The following is a 12,121-nucleotide window of genomic DNA, read 5'->3' on the forward strand; positions in this document are numbered from 1 at the left end:
ACTGTCTTGAAATAACTCCTAGTTGTGCCATATCCACTTTAGGCAGGACTGAAATGGCTTATGTTTCATTCATCATTATTGTGCAGTCCTGCATACCTGAACTACTCAGTTCTATAATTTCAGGTTTTACTTTTGAGTGACATCTCACTGTTATCATCAGTACAGGTGGTTTGCATAACAATATTGCCACCACTGTTCTCACTACTTCTGTTTTGACTTGTTTTCCTTTGTTTCTGGTATTTTGTTTTTCAATTATTTCTTTGAGGTATTATTTCAACAGTTTTTGTGCAATATGTGAAATCTCTCACCTGTTTGACATCTGTGTCTGTAGTACTCATGTAGGGCATTTACACAGTTAAGAGAAGTAACTGAAACTACATTTTCCTTTTTGCTCTGCATACTTTGCAAAATGATGTAATGTTGATTTTAGTAGCAGTTTATGAACATTATTCTAAGTTTGCTAAACTGAACTCAAACCTTATACGTTGAATATGAAAAATATGGCATTCGACCATATATTTTTTTCTCAGCATATACAGTCTCTAGTGCTATGATTAAGATGTCAATTATTTTATCTTTTAAACTGCTTTTCTCATGAAACCAATTCAAGTGCAATGGCACCATTCCACAAATTACAGCAATATTGCGAGCACTTCAGACATTCCAAACCATCTTCCCCTTCCATATTTTTACCACCTTTTCCTGCATTAGGTATATAGCTGTTATAGGAAAATAGGAAATTAGGATTTTAGGCCTATATCAGTGTTATAAGCTGTGCTGCTAAGGCTGCAAGTCTCAGCCTTGTCTCCTGTATAGCCCTTTCCCAGAACCACGAGCGTGGTTACCTTATGCTTGCTTTGTATCCTTAGACATTGATAAATGCTATTCTTAGGTTTACTGATTTTGTACTAGATTGATTTTTGTACTAGATTGATGAACTATGGATAACAAATGAGGCAGGTGGAACTTCAAAGCTAGCCCTGTAACCGAGGACTTTCCGTTTGGTACTTTCCGAAGTGGAACATGAAGAAAGAAGTGAAACATGAAGACCACTGGGACGGAAGGAACCTGAAGACATCAATAGAAGACATCAATAGTGATAGACAGTGATAAATTTTGCTTAGTTGCATAATACTTGTTAGAACCCTATATAATGACTAGCTGTATTACTGTATGATTGTCACTCTCTGAGGAGGTGATCCAACCCTGCTGTTCCTGCGAATCTTCTACAATAAATACTGCTCAGAGTAACCCACGAGAGTTCGAGTCTCTCTCCAGCGCCTTCCTAACAACCTTTTTCAATAGCTTTATCTCTAGCGCTGTCACTTTCTGAGTGTAGTAGTCTGAAAGATTGTCATGGATTCTGTGAGTTTTCCTGTACCTTCATGGGATTAGTTTTATCCATGCTTCTATTAAAACTGTGGCTACATCTGAAATTTTGAAGGCTTTGATTTTGTTTGAAGATATTTGAACGCTGCTTTCTTTTAAATTCATGCTTACCCTTTCCACCAAAGAACTAACAAAGGCACATCTATCTTATGCATTTAATTGACAATGTCAGGTCTGAGGTTTCTTCTTGCCTGCTTAAAAACAGCAATGGAGAAAAGCCACCCAGCCATCCATCAGAACAACATTTTTCTTAATATATTTGGAGGTCCAGAGCTACAATTTCAGAAGCCCACTGATCATTGTAACCAAAAGTACTATCCAAACTACTCCAAGATGGCTTTACATTTCACAGAATAAATAACCTGTAAAGTCTTGATCCTGAAATCTGAAGTAAACTCTGGTTTTATTTCCATAAAGCTAATCTCTTGAATTGCACACTGAAGAATTTGCGCTATTACATTAAAGTACTGTAATTATATTCTAACATTCAGTGTTAAAACCAAAAACGAAAACCAACCAAACAAAACAAAACCCACAAAATAATGACAACAACAAACTTTCATAAAGGTTCTGTAGAAGTTAATATGCTAAATTTGTTGCTTGCAATTTCATGGCATCAAACAATGATAATAGGAGTGAAGATTAAGTGTAATGGATTTTTTTTTTTTATTGTTCATTGCAAATTCTTTAATGTCATACATACGAGTTCAAATTATTTTACTTTTCTGTAATTTTATCCATTTAACTGCCTCATTGTGCAGGTCACCGACAGAAGAAATTGAAGAATTCTACTTGTTTTAAATAAATTATCAGGTACCAATGGCCCTTTATCTCACTGAGTAACTCTGGAATTTTCCAGGGTTACTAATTAATATGTGTAAATCTTCAGTAAACTCTCACTGAATTAGGAAAATATGTAAGAGATTTTAATTGTTAAAAATCTGAAAGGAAGAAATGTTTTTCACTAAGGAAAGAAAAAAATGTAAATAGTATTTACCTTAATAAAATCAGGCATTTTACTAAATAATAGAAAATGCAGGCAGTTCTTCAGCTCTGACATATTCATGTTGCATTGTATTTTCTCCGTTGTTAATAACAGCCTTTCAAGACTGAGTAGGTTATTATACGCTTTGACATATCTTCCAAATCCACTATTGTCTCAGCCAGTCCCTCCTGAACTCTTACAATCATGTTCCCAAAAACTGTGTCCCAATAGAGAGGAAATGTTCCAAAAAGAAGCTCAGTGAAGTACTGTGTATCTTTTATGATAGTGCAGTTTCTTCCATCTCTATATGTTCAGCCTGTTTAACTGGTGTAGGAGAAAAGCAAAATAATTCAGTTTTCTTTGATTTTCTTTTATTCCATCCCATTCTATTGTAGAGACAGTTCCACACAAAAGAGTCATTGTAAAACAAAGACTGACTTTATACCTGCCTGGTTTTGTTAGTTTTTTCTTTTCATCTCAAAGCCAAGTTCTTCAGAGTATGCATGAAATTCTGTCTCCTTGCAAGTTCGTGAGAAAGCTCCTGCTGACTGCTGAAGTTACAATCTACTGAAGGATTCACTTACCAGAAGGCCTATGGCTGACTATAGCCTGAAATGCCTCCTTTGCTTGTGTTACTACCCCCAGAAAATCAGTCCATATGCCACAAGTGGAGGAAAAAAGGTGTGTATTTTTATTTTTTTTTCAGTAGTAATAGCTGATGATCCCATCCTTTACCAGCACAGCTTTGTCTTTGAAGCTCACCACTTCTGCTCCCTATGTGTTTCTTCTCTGTAGCAGAAGAAACTGACCTCTGCTCAAGCTCTCATCTTTCCAGTGAAAAAAAATCTATATTTGGCATAAATGATTATTCAGGGATGCAGATATTTCTGGAGACTAATTAAAACAAATAGCCCAGGCCAAGAACAAAAAATACCTATTTTCACTAGATTTTGGGTGGAGTTCGATCTGACTTTTTTCCACCAAGGTGGGTGAAGGCAAGCTGTTCTAATATTATCAGGCTTTTCCATGCATAGGGTGTTTCAAAAAGATGGACAAAATTTCATCTATATATCATATCTCATATATTTAGTGATTTCAAATTGGGTCCATTTTTTTTAAATACCCTCTACATTTTATAGAGTGTGATGTCTTGCTGAAGTGTATTTAATATTTGTTATCAAAATTAGACTTCAGCTCTCCTCTCATTTATTTCTTTGGATTTAAAAGTATTTTTAGTGTCATCTTATGTCTGTACAATGCCTATGCATCAGGTATTGTAAATACTAGCCCTACCATCAGTAAAAAGAAAGTTTACTTACTTTAAAGATGTGGAGTTTTTTCCACAATTAGAATGACACTGAACAGAAACTGTATTTAGAAGATTATAGGATTTGTTTACCACAGCCTGTGTTCTGAATGATTCTTTAACCTCTAAAAATGACTGAGTTGAACCCCACACGTAAGCACATTTGAATGTCATAACCTACTCATTAGTGGGAAGAATAGAAAGAGAAAAAAAAAATCCAAAGAAAGCCTTAGTGAAGGTTGATTTTGTATGCACTTGCTCATATGTATATTAGAATTACAGTTCCACAGTTAAGAATAATTACTGAAGTGGAAAGAAAAGGACAGAGAGCTGAGCTGAACTGTGAGAAGTTCAAATGCTCAAAACCTCTCAGCTCCAGAAGTGAAGTGACATTCTCTGACTTGGGTGGGAATTTGCATAATGAGGGAAATCTGGTTTCTTATCTTCACATAGTTGTGCTTGCTCTGGAATGACCAATTTTCAAGGAGCAGTTCAAAGTATATGCAGCAAAGGGCTGCTCTTGAACCTCTGTAATCCCATATTCATTTGGAACATGTATCAGGGGAGTGTTAAACCTCTGACTTGCCTATAACACTACTTACATGCCGATGATCGGCTTCTTAAATAGGTACCACAGACAGATAATTAAACATATGTTTAGAAGAAACAGAAATCATTAGAGAAATCATCCCAATGCTTGAGGGCAAATCATGTTTCGATACAAGGTCATACTGTGCAATAACATGTTACCAGCATCATGTTTGTTGAAAGAACTTTTATTTCAGAAAGCACAGGTGTGCATCAGGCAAACAAAGATATTTTAACAGTGTCTACGTTTGCTTTTCTAGTACAACATATCGCTTTTTATCTGTCCATGTGGATTCTGTAAAGAACCAAGAAAATTAAGCTGAAGATGTGCTAAGTAGCTGTAGGTATCTCAGAGGCCTGAAAGAGTCCTATTACTTAGGTCCTTTGTCTCACATTATCTGATAGCAATGTACATTGGAGGTTTGAAGAAATGCCTGCTAATAATGAACTTGTTTTTGTTAACATCAAAGATGAGTAGAATTTTACTGAACCTCTGGAAGATCTTTGGAAATTAATACAGCCACAAAATAAGAGTAAGAAAAGCTTGGTTTGTTTTTTTTGTGGTTTTGTGTTTTTTTTTCCTTTTCTTTTTCTCCTCTCCCTCTTCCAAATGAAAAACTTAATTTTCAAAGGGTCTAATTTTCCAAAAGGTGAGTAATCCAATTTCACCCATTCTCTGTAAGTACTACATGAAGAAAAAATCTTGGACCATGGAGGCTCTTAGACATTAAGAGACTTCCCAATATTCTGTTCTACGATGTCTAAGTCATTGTAGGCTTAAGGCTTTAATGTTTCTTTAATGCAATTTGTAAACTTGGGTTAATATTTTATTTCTTTCAGTGCAACAGCATTATGTGAACAAATACATTAGAATGGAAAGTTATTCTCATGCTTCAATAATGAGAAGAATATACCACTGTGACAGGTGGGTCTGAGCCATGAATAGTTTTACTGGAGGTAAGCTAAAGAATTCAAAGTTGTGTACCAAGTATCAGAAGATATCTGTATAATGATACTTGAAAAAATGCATCCTTCAGATTCACTTATTCATGCTATGATTCAAATGATGATAAAATAACATGCAACCATTTAACATCCACTTGAATTACCGTACCTTGTGACTAATGTTGTTAAATAGCTTTCAATGAAATTTCTCACATTTTTCAATACTTAAGTATTTCTTTAGTAAAGAAAATAATTATTAATAAGTTTTATTTTGTTTTCTGAGCATTTTCAGCTGCAGAATTTAGCCAAAAAGATTTACTTTAAAGCCATTTATGAAATGCAATGGACAAGAAAAGGCACAGACTGTCTTTTTTTTTTTCCCTGTATTTGTACAACTGTCCTTGGCAAGATGAAAAAAACTGAAATGAATCATGTGCTGTCACCATTATTGGACAGGTTCTGATGGCTTTAGCTTGAGGTTAAGGTTAGAAAATCTCTCTGAATATTACAGCTTTCTTTCTCTCTCCATATCTCAGGCTGATACACACTTCTTTAAAAAAAAAATATATATATATATATATATATATATATAAAAATCTATTTCTCCCTTCCTCCAAATTAATGCAATCTGATTTTGCTGAAAAAGTGAAAAATTACTTCCTTGCACTTTTGTGTGTTTCTCTGAAAACAACAACAACAAAAAACCTGTTTTCATTTTCTTGAACTCTTGACATAAAATTCCATACTATTTCAGTACGGGGTTCTGGCTTCACCTCTGAAAGCAGACTGCCTGATCTTTTCCCTGATGGTGGACTTCTTTACTGACTAATATTACTGTACTCCTACCATTTTAATACTACTTTTTGTTTCTGCACAAAGTTTCAGTTTTGCAGACACAGAAAAATATTCTGATTTGTGTTTTGTTTTTGTTTTTTTCTTTTTTTTTTTTTTCTAAAGTATTATTGGAACAACTCTATACATTTCACAAAAATGATACTACAGAAATTCCAAGTATTTGAAGTGTAACAATACTGGGATTGAATATGGTTGCCATATGCACACCTCAATCCATTCATTATAAAATGAAGCTGAAAAGAAATTCACATGCTAGCAAGTGCTGCGGTAAAATCTCAAGGCAATCCCTGTTCATCAAGGTGAGGAATCTGTGGGTACATGTCACACCTCTTGCTCAGTTTGTTTTGACAGATTTGCTTTATGTAGAAAAATAACTACACGGCAGGAAGAGTGATGTGGTTTACTAACATGATGAGAAATGCATCTGGACCTGAGAATCCATAAGTATCTTTGTGCCCAGTAATACAATAATATGCAGCCAGAAGAGATTAAAAAGTAAATCAACTGGGCATAGTTACATAAACTTTCTTTAGGAAGTTAATAGAAAAGGGGCTGAAAATACCAACAATTTTTAAAGTAGGAAAGGAAAATAAAGAAATAGTGCTAAAATGACCTGTGGAAGTCATGTTCTCTAGTGAAGACAAGAACAGAAAAATTCTTACTTTTAATTTTAAATAAAGTTCTTAGTAACCTGCATTCTGAGGAAGAGAATGATATAAGCATACATCAATGAATGGTTTCTTTAAACATCTGTGAATAATATAGAAAAATAATTTACATGTATTTTGAGATTTAGCCATTTAACTGTACCATAAGTCTGTACATGTACATTCAGATCAGTTGCCTAAACACAGGTGTCCAGTGCGGCCTTCTTTGCCTGCGACTGTCCCATGTGTATTCTTCCTGCCTTTCCAGAGAGGGCAGATGTCCTGCAATCTTGTGCCATTAACTGCCAGAGTTTTGCAAATCTCAGATGTCACTGAACATATATTTGTGGATAAGTTAATAAAGCCTCTAATCAGCATAGGTAGTGGAGCTTAAAAGCTACTCAGCTGAACAAATAAAGGTGCCTAATTTAGGGTGACACAAGCAGCTTTCAAGCTAACATTGATCATACTGAGTAAAGGCTTGGTTTAGGTACACACATATAGGCACTTTTGTACCATCTGAGATATAGAGATTCTGAGACGCGGGCTTACGGCTGAAAGATGAGATCTGCAGAGAATCCATATCTTCTATGCAAGACCTAAGGACATTTCAAAATATCTTGGTTTTCTATCTATGGGCAAGTTAGTACAGAACACAGTGATCTTTGAGAGTCCCTTCCAACCTGAAATGTTCTTTGATATAAGGATTCTATGAAATATAAGTGGCCTGTATACGTATATACATAGAGAACTGTAGGTGTGCATGATTAACAAACAAACTGAATCCCAACTATTGTGACTAAAGCAAGCAAACATCAGGAGCATGGCAAATAGTTTACATCCTCTGTTATACAAATTTTCCATTTAGGTTTCTTTCCCCTTAAATTCCCTTAATGTACATTACAGTTCATCTTATTTCCTACTAGTGTTAAGGCTTGATTTTTTTGCCCAGATCTAACTGTTTACAGCGTGAAGATGTTTGTGGGTAAACTATGGAGCCTATAGATGCTTCTCCAAAAAGCAGAAGTTTCTGTGTGATCTTGCCACACATTTTGGGTATCTTATAACATCTCAAATGGCAATGGGTGCTTTTTTAGGCAAGAAAATTGAACCCTTAATTTTCAACTATAGAAAAACACTTTAGGGTTTTGATGATGGCCTCACCACACAAAAGTAGTGCCAATTATACATAATACACCAGCTCAAAAATACTCCCTTCTGCATGTGTGGGGTGTTTACAAGATGCCTATATGAGGTTCTTAGAGGCATGGTTTAGTGACAGTGTTAGGTTAGCAGTTGGTTTCCTTCATCTTGAGAGTCTCTTCCAACCAAAATGATTGCATGATTCTGCGTCAGAAGTTTCAACTGTCTATTAAGCCATAAGAAAGATAAGAAATTTCAACACAGTCAATAGATACTATTTTTTCTACAAACTTTATGTGTTACAAATGCAAGCAATATTCTTAGCTGATATTCCTAGAGTAAAAAGATACGGTGGGTTAACAAGCTGGTGACCTGACTCTTACACTCAGCTGATACAGAATGCCATAGTACTCATGTCAGATCCACTTAAAATGAGATGAAATATTTTTAGGGCTACTTCTCACTGTGAGATGATGTAGATGTAAATAAAGCCTTGGATTTTCACCACAGTATGTTTTTGCTGAGTCCTGCCTACAGTTAGGTTCACATAAATTCAGAAGTTACTGAAATTCTACCCAGTGAACCTAAGTGAAGAATGCTACTCACTATTTCAAAACCAGTTCTAGAATTTCTGCTTAGATCATACTGTGTGGGCTAAAACATAGGGGACAATACACACTGGGGTCTCACTTAGATAACTGAATGCTTGAAGTTAGAAATATGCTTAAGAATATTTTTTTGTTTTTTCTCTTTCAGACTGGCATGATTTTATTTCCAGATCCAAAGAAAAAGGGAAAATGGAGTATTTTGGACATTTCAAAACAATACCTTCATAAATGGCACAAATTGGGTATCTTCAAATTCAGTAAAGAAACTAAGCATCAAGCACTACATCAGTGATGGACGTGGTCAGTGTGCTATTCAGAAAGCATAATTTCATCCAATCTTTTTATAAAGTTGGAAGAGTTATTTTGGATTGTAAATTTTATAATCTAACACGCCAAAGATTTTTTTTAGAATTCTGCCAGTTTTCATAAAGGATCACTTTAAGATGGGAGGGAAAAATGTTATTTTATCTAGACAAGGTATGTAAAAAAAAAAAAAAATCAAATTCTTCATTCACAGATAATGCATTTTATCAAAACTAAAAACAAACAAAACCACCAAATAAACAAAAAAACCCAACACAATAAGCAACACAAAACAGGAGACACTCTATTCTGCAGGAACGTTCTACAGTAAGTTTCTGTCATGCTTCAAGTATGTTACTGGCAGATTTCTGCTTTAAATCAGTTTGAGCCCCTTCTTTCTTGTCGATAGAAATTGCACTGGGTTAAAGTGCAGTTTTCCTGAAAATAATAAATTATGGAATAAATGTTCAGTGGTTGTTCTGCACCAGAGAAAGAGGGCAGGAAGTGGAGAAAGAGACAACGTCAAAGGTAAAAAAAATTGAGTTTAATAAAACAGGATGAAGAGAGGAACGTAGATGACAAGTAGATCTTACACAGCTTCAGATGTTGGAAACCCATTCATGCAGCGCTCATGCAGCATCAGATGGACACTGGATGGATTTTCCCACCTCACACTGTGCAGATCCATAGATCCTGTCAATGGAGAGAAGTTCCTCCTTTTTGGTCATTTGATCTACTACGTAATTTCCTTACAAGAAACCAACTCTATTCATAAAGGATGTTCACATGAGAACTTCTTGCCGCACTTTTAGAGAATGGCAAAACCATGCGGGTATCGTAATTGTCAGTACCAAGTGGGAGCTGCTTGGAGGCTCTGTGTTTAAAGTTTATCCTGTGGCCAGGAGAACTGTGAAGCCCATCACATCCTGAAAGCCGTACTGGACATACAGCACAGCAGAGGCTTGCACCTACTCAGGTTAACCGTATTGTCGATCACTAATTCCTCAATGTACAGCAGCTTCCTGGTCAGGATCATTACAGCGATGTAAGTATTTTGGAAAGCAAGATAATCTAAAAATCTCCAATTTAATTAAATATTTATCCTCTAGGTATATTTAATCTTTAGAGAAAAATATGAAAAAGCTACAAACGGTATCACATTTTAGTCAGTGTAACTGAGACTGAATATCCCCCAAGGACAACTTTGGCACAAGCAAATAAAATGGACTTAGAACCTTTCTGAAATGCCCCCTGCATAAATGTGTTTTAATTCACATGAGCTGTGAAAGGAGAACCCTTTGATAAGGAAAAATAATATTATAGTCTTCTGAAGTTAAATATAAAAAGTCTATTCTCTCCACTGCCATTCACCATAATTCTATTGCTGTCTTGAATAGTTCGACTGAATACTGCAAGATCATTAAAGATGTCAGGATTTCATCCTAAATTTCAGTAAAACTCAGGTGAGACAGGAGACATGCATGCAAGATTTAGTTTTGTAGTAAAAAAAATATGATAAGTAACTTATGCCTTCATCTACAGGATAAAAGTGATATGAAATAGGAGAGATTTTTAGCCTGGATAAAAGTATTAGAGTAGCAGTCTGAATGTGTACATAAGTCTCACTCTTCTTGTTATTTTGTAGAAAACCTCTGTGATACATTAGCCACACAATAGGGGTTGCTAAGAAACTGGGAACCAGCCCTTTGACAATAATGGAAACTTAGTTCTAACCACCAGAAAAAAACAAACAAACAAACAAACAAAAACACTTAAGGGTTTAGTAAGGAATAAGGGAACGTGAAGAAAATTTATGGTTTTATTTTTCCTTAGAAAAAATACAGTTATTTTAGATCTCAGACCTTGCCCTTCAAGTCGATCCTTGTTTTAATTTGTTTATTATTAATTGCTGCATAGCATGGAGTACCCATATACTTTTCCCCATGAAAGGCTATCTATTTAAAATGAGGATGTCTATCCTCTATATACAGACAGCCACCAAATAACTTATTTAAGTGAAGACTTTGACGCTGGAGGTCTTCAGATCAAACCATTTTAGTGTCAAGCTTTTTAGAGATAAAAAATCACTGATCAGCAAGGTTTTGTATTGATTTTTAAGGTACACATATGCTTCACCAAAAGTAGCTAGGTGGACTATCTCCTCCAATCAGAATGAGGAAAAGTTACATTTAAATCATCATTTCTCTGATATGTACTGGATTTTGGTTATAGAATTGAAGTTCATTCCTAGAATTACACTACTCTAATGTTACAATTCAGGTGTGACTTCTTCAGCCATAGTTAAGCTGGAATAACATGTACTAGTTCTTAATGGAGCACATGGCCTAAAGAGGTAGAAATTTAAATATATATTAGTTGATGTCATGTATTTTCCTTCACTGAAAATTATTTATGGAACTTAACAGGCATAAAATAATGAGGGAACTGTTGAATATTGAGTTTTAATGAAATAGCTTCAAAACATGCACAACTGCACTAAGAATTATATCTTTTAAACCCTTTTCAGTATTCTATAATATGGAATATTGTATATATATAATATATAATGTACATTATATATTATATGTCAGTCTAATCTCAGTGCTGAGGAAGGTCTTGGAGCAGATCATCTTGAGTAACATCACACAGCACATACAAGAGAACTATGTGATCGGGCCAACTCAACATGGGTTTCTGAAAGGCAGGTCCTGTCTGAGCAACCTGATCTCCTGTGACAACGTAACCCACCTAGTAGATGAGGGAAAGGCTGTGGATGTTGTGTACTTAGACTTTAGTACAGCCTTTGACACTGTATCCCACAGCATTCTCCTGGAGAAGCTGAAGCTCAAGGCCTGGATGGGTGTACTCTGCAATGGATGAAGACCTGGCTGGAGGGCTGGGCCCAAAGAGTTGTGGTGAATTTAGCCAAATCCAGTTCATGGCTATCACAAGTGGTGTTCCCCAGGGCTCAGTATTCGGGCCAGTCCTATTTAATCTCTTTATGAATGATCTGGTTGAAGGAATGAAGTGCACCCTCAGTAAGTTCGCAGATGGACACCACGTTGAGTAGGAGTGTTGATCTACTGGAGGGTAGGAAGGCCATACAGAGGGATATAGACTGGCTGCATCCTTGGGCTGGGGCCAGTTGTATGAGGTTCAACAAGGCCAAGTGCCAGGTCCTGCACTTGGGTCACAACAACCCCAGGCAGTGCTACAGGCTCAGGGAGGAGTGGCTGGAAAGCCGCCTGGCAGAAAAGGATCTGGGGGTGTTGATTGACAGCCAGCTGAATATGAGCCAGCAGTGTGCCCAGGTAACCAAAAAGGCCAGCAGCATCCTGGCTTGGATCAGAAA

The sequence above is a fragment of the Streptopelia decaocto genome, assembly GCF_964273445.1.
Source record: "Streptopelia decaocto genome assembly, chromosome: 1".
NCBI lineage: Eukaryota > Metazoa > Chordata > Aves > Columbiformes > Columbidae > Streptopelia > Streptopelia decaocto.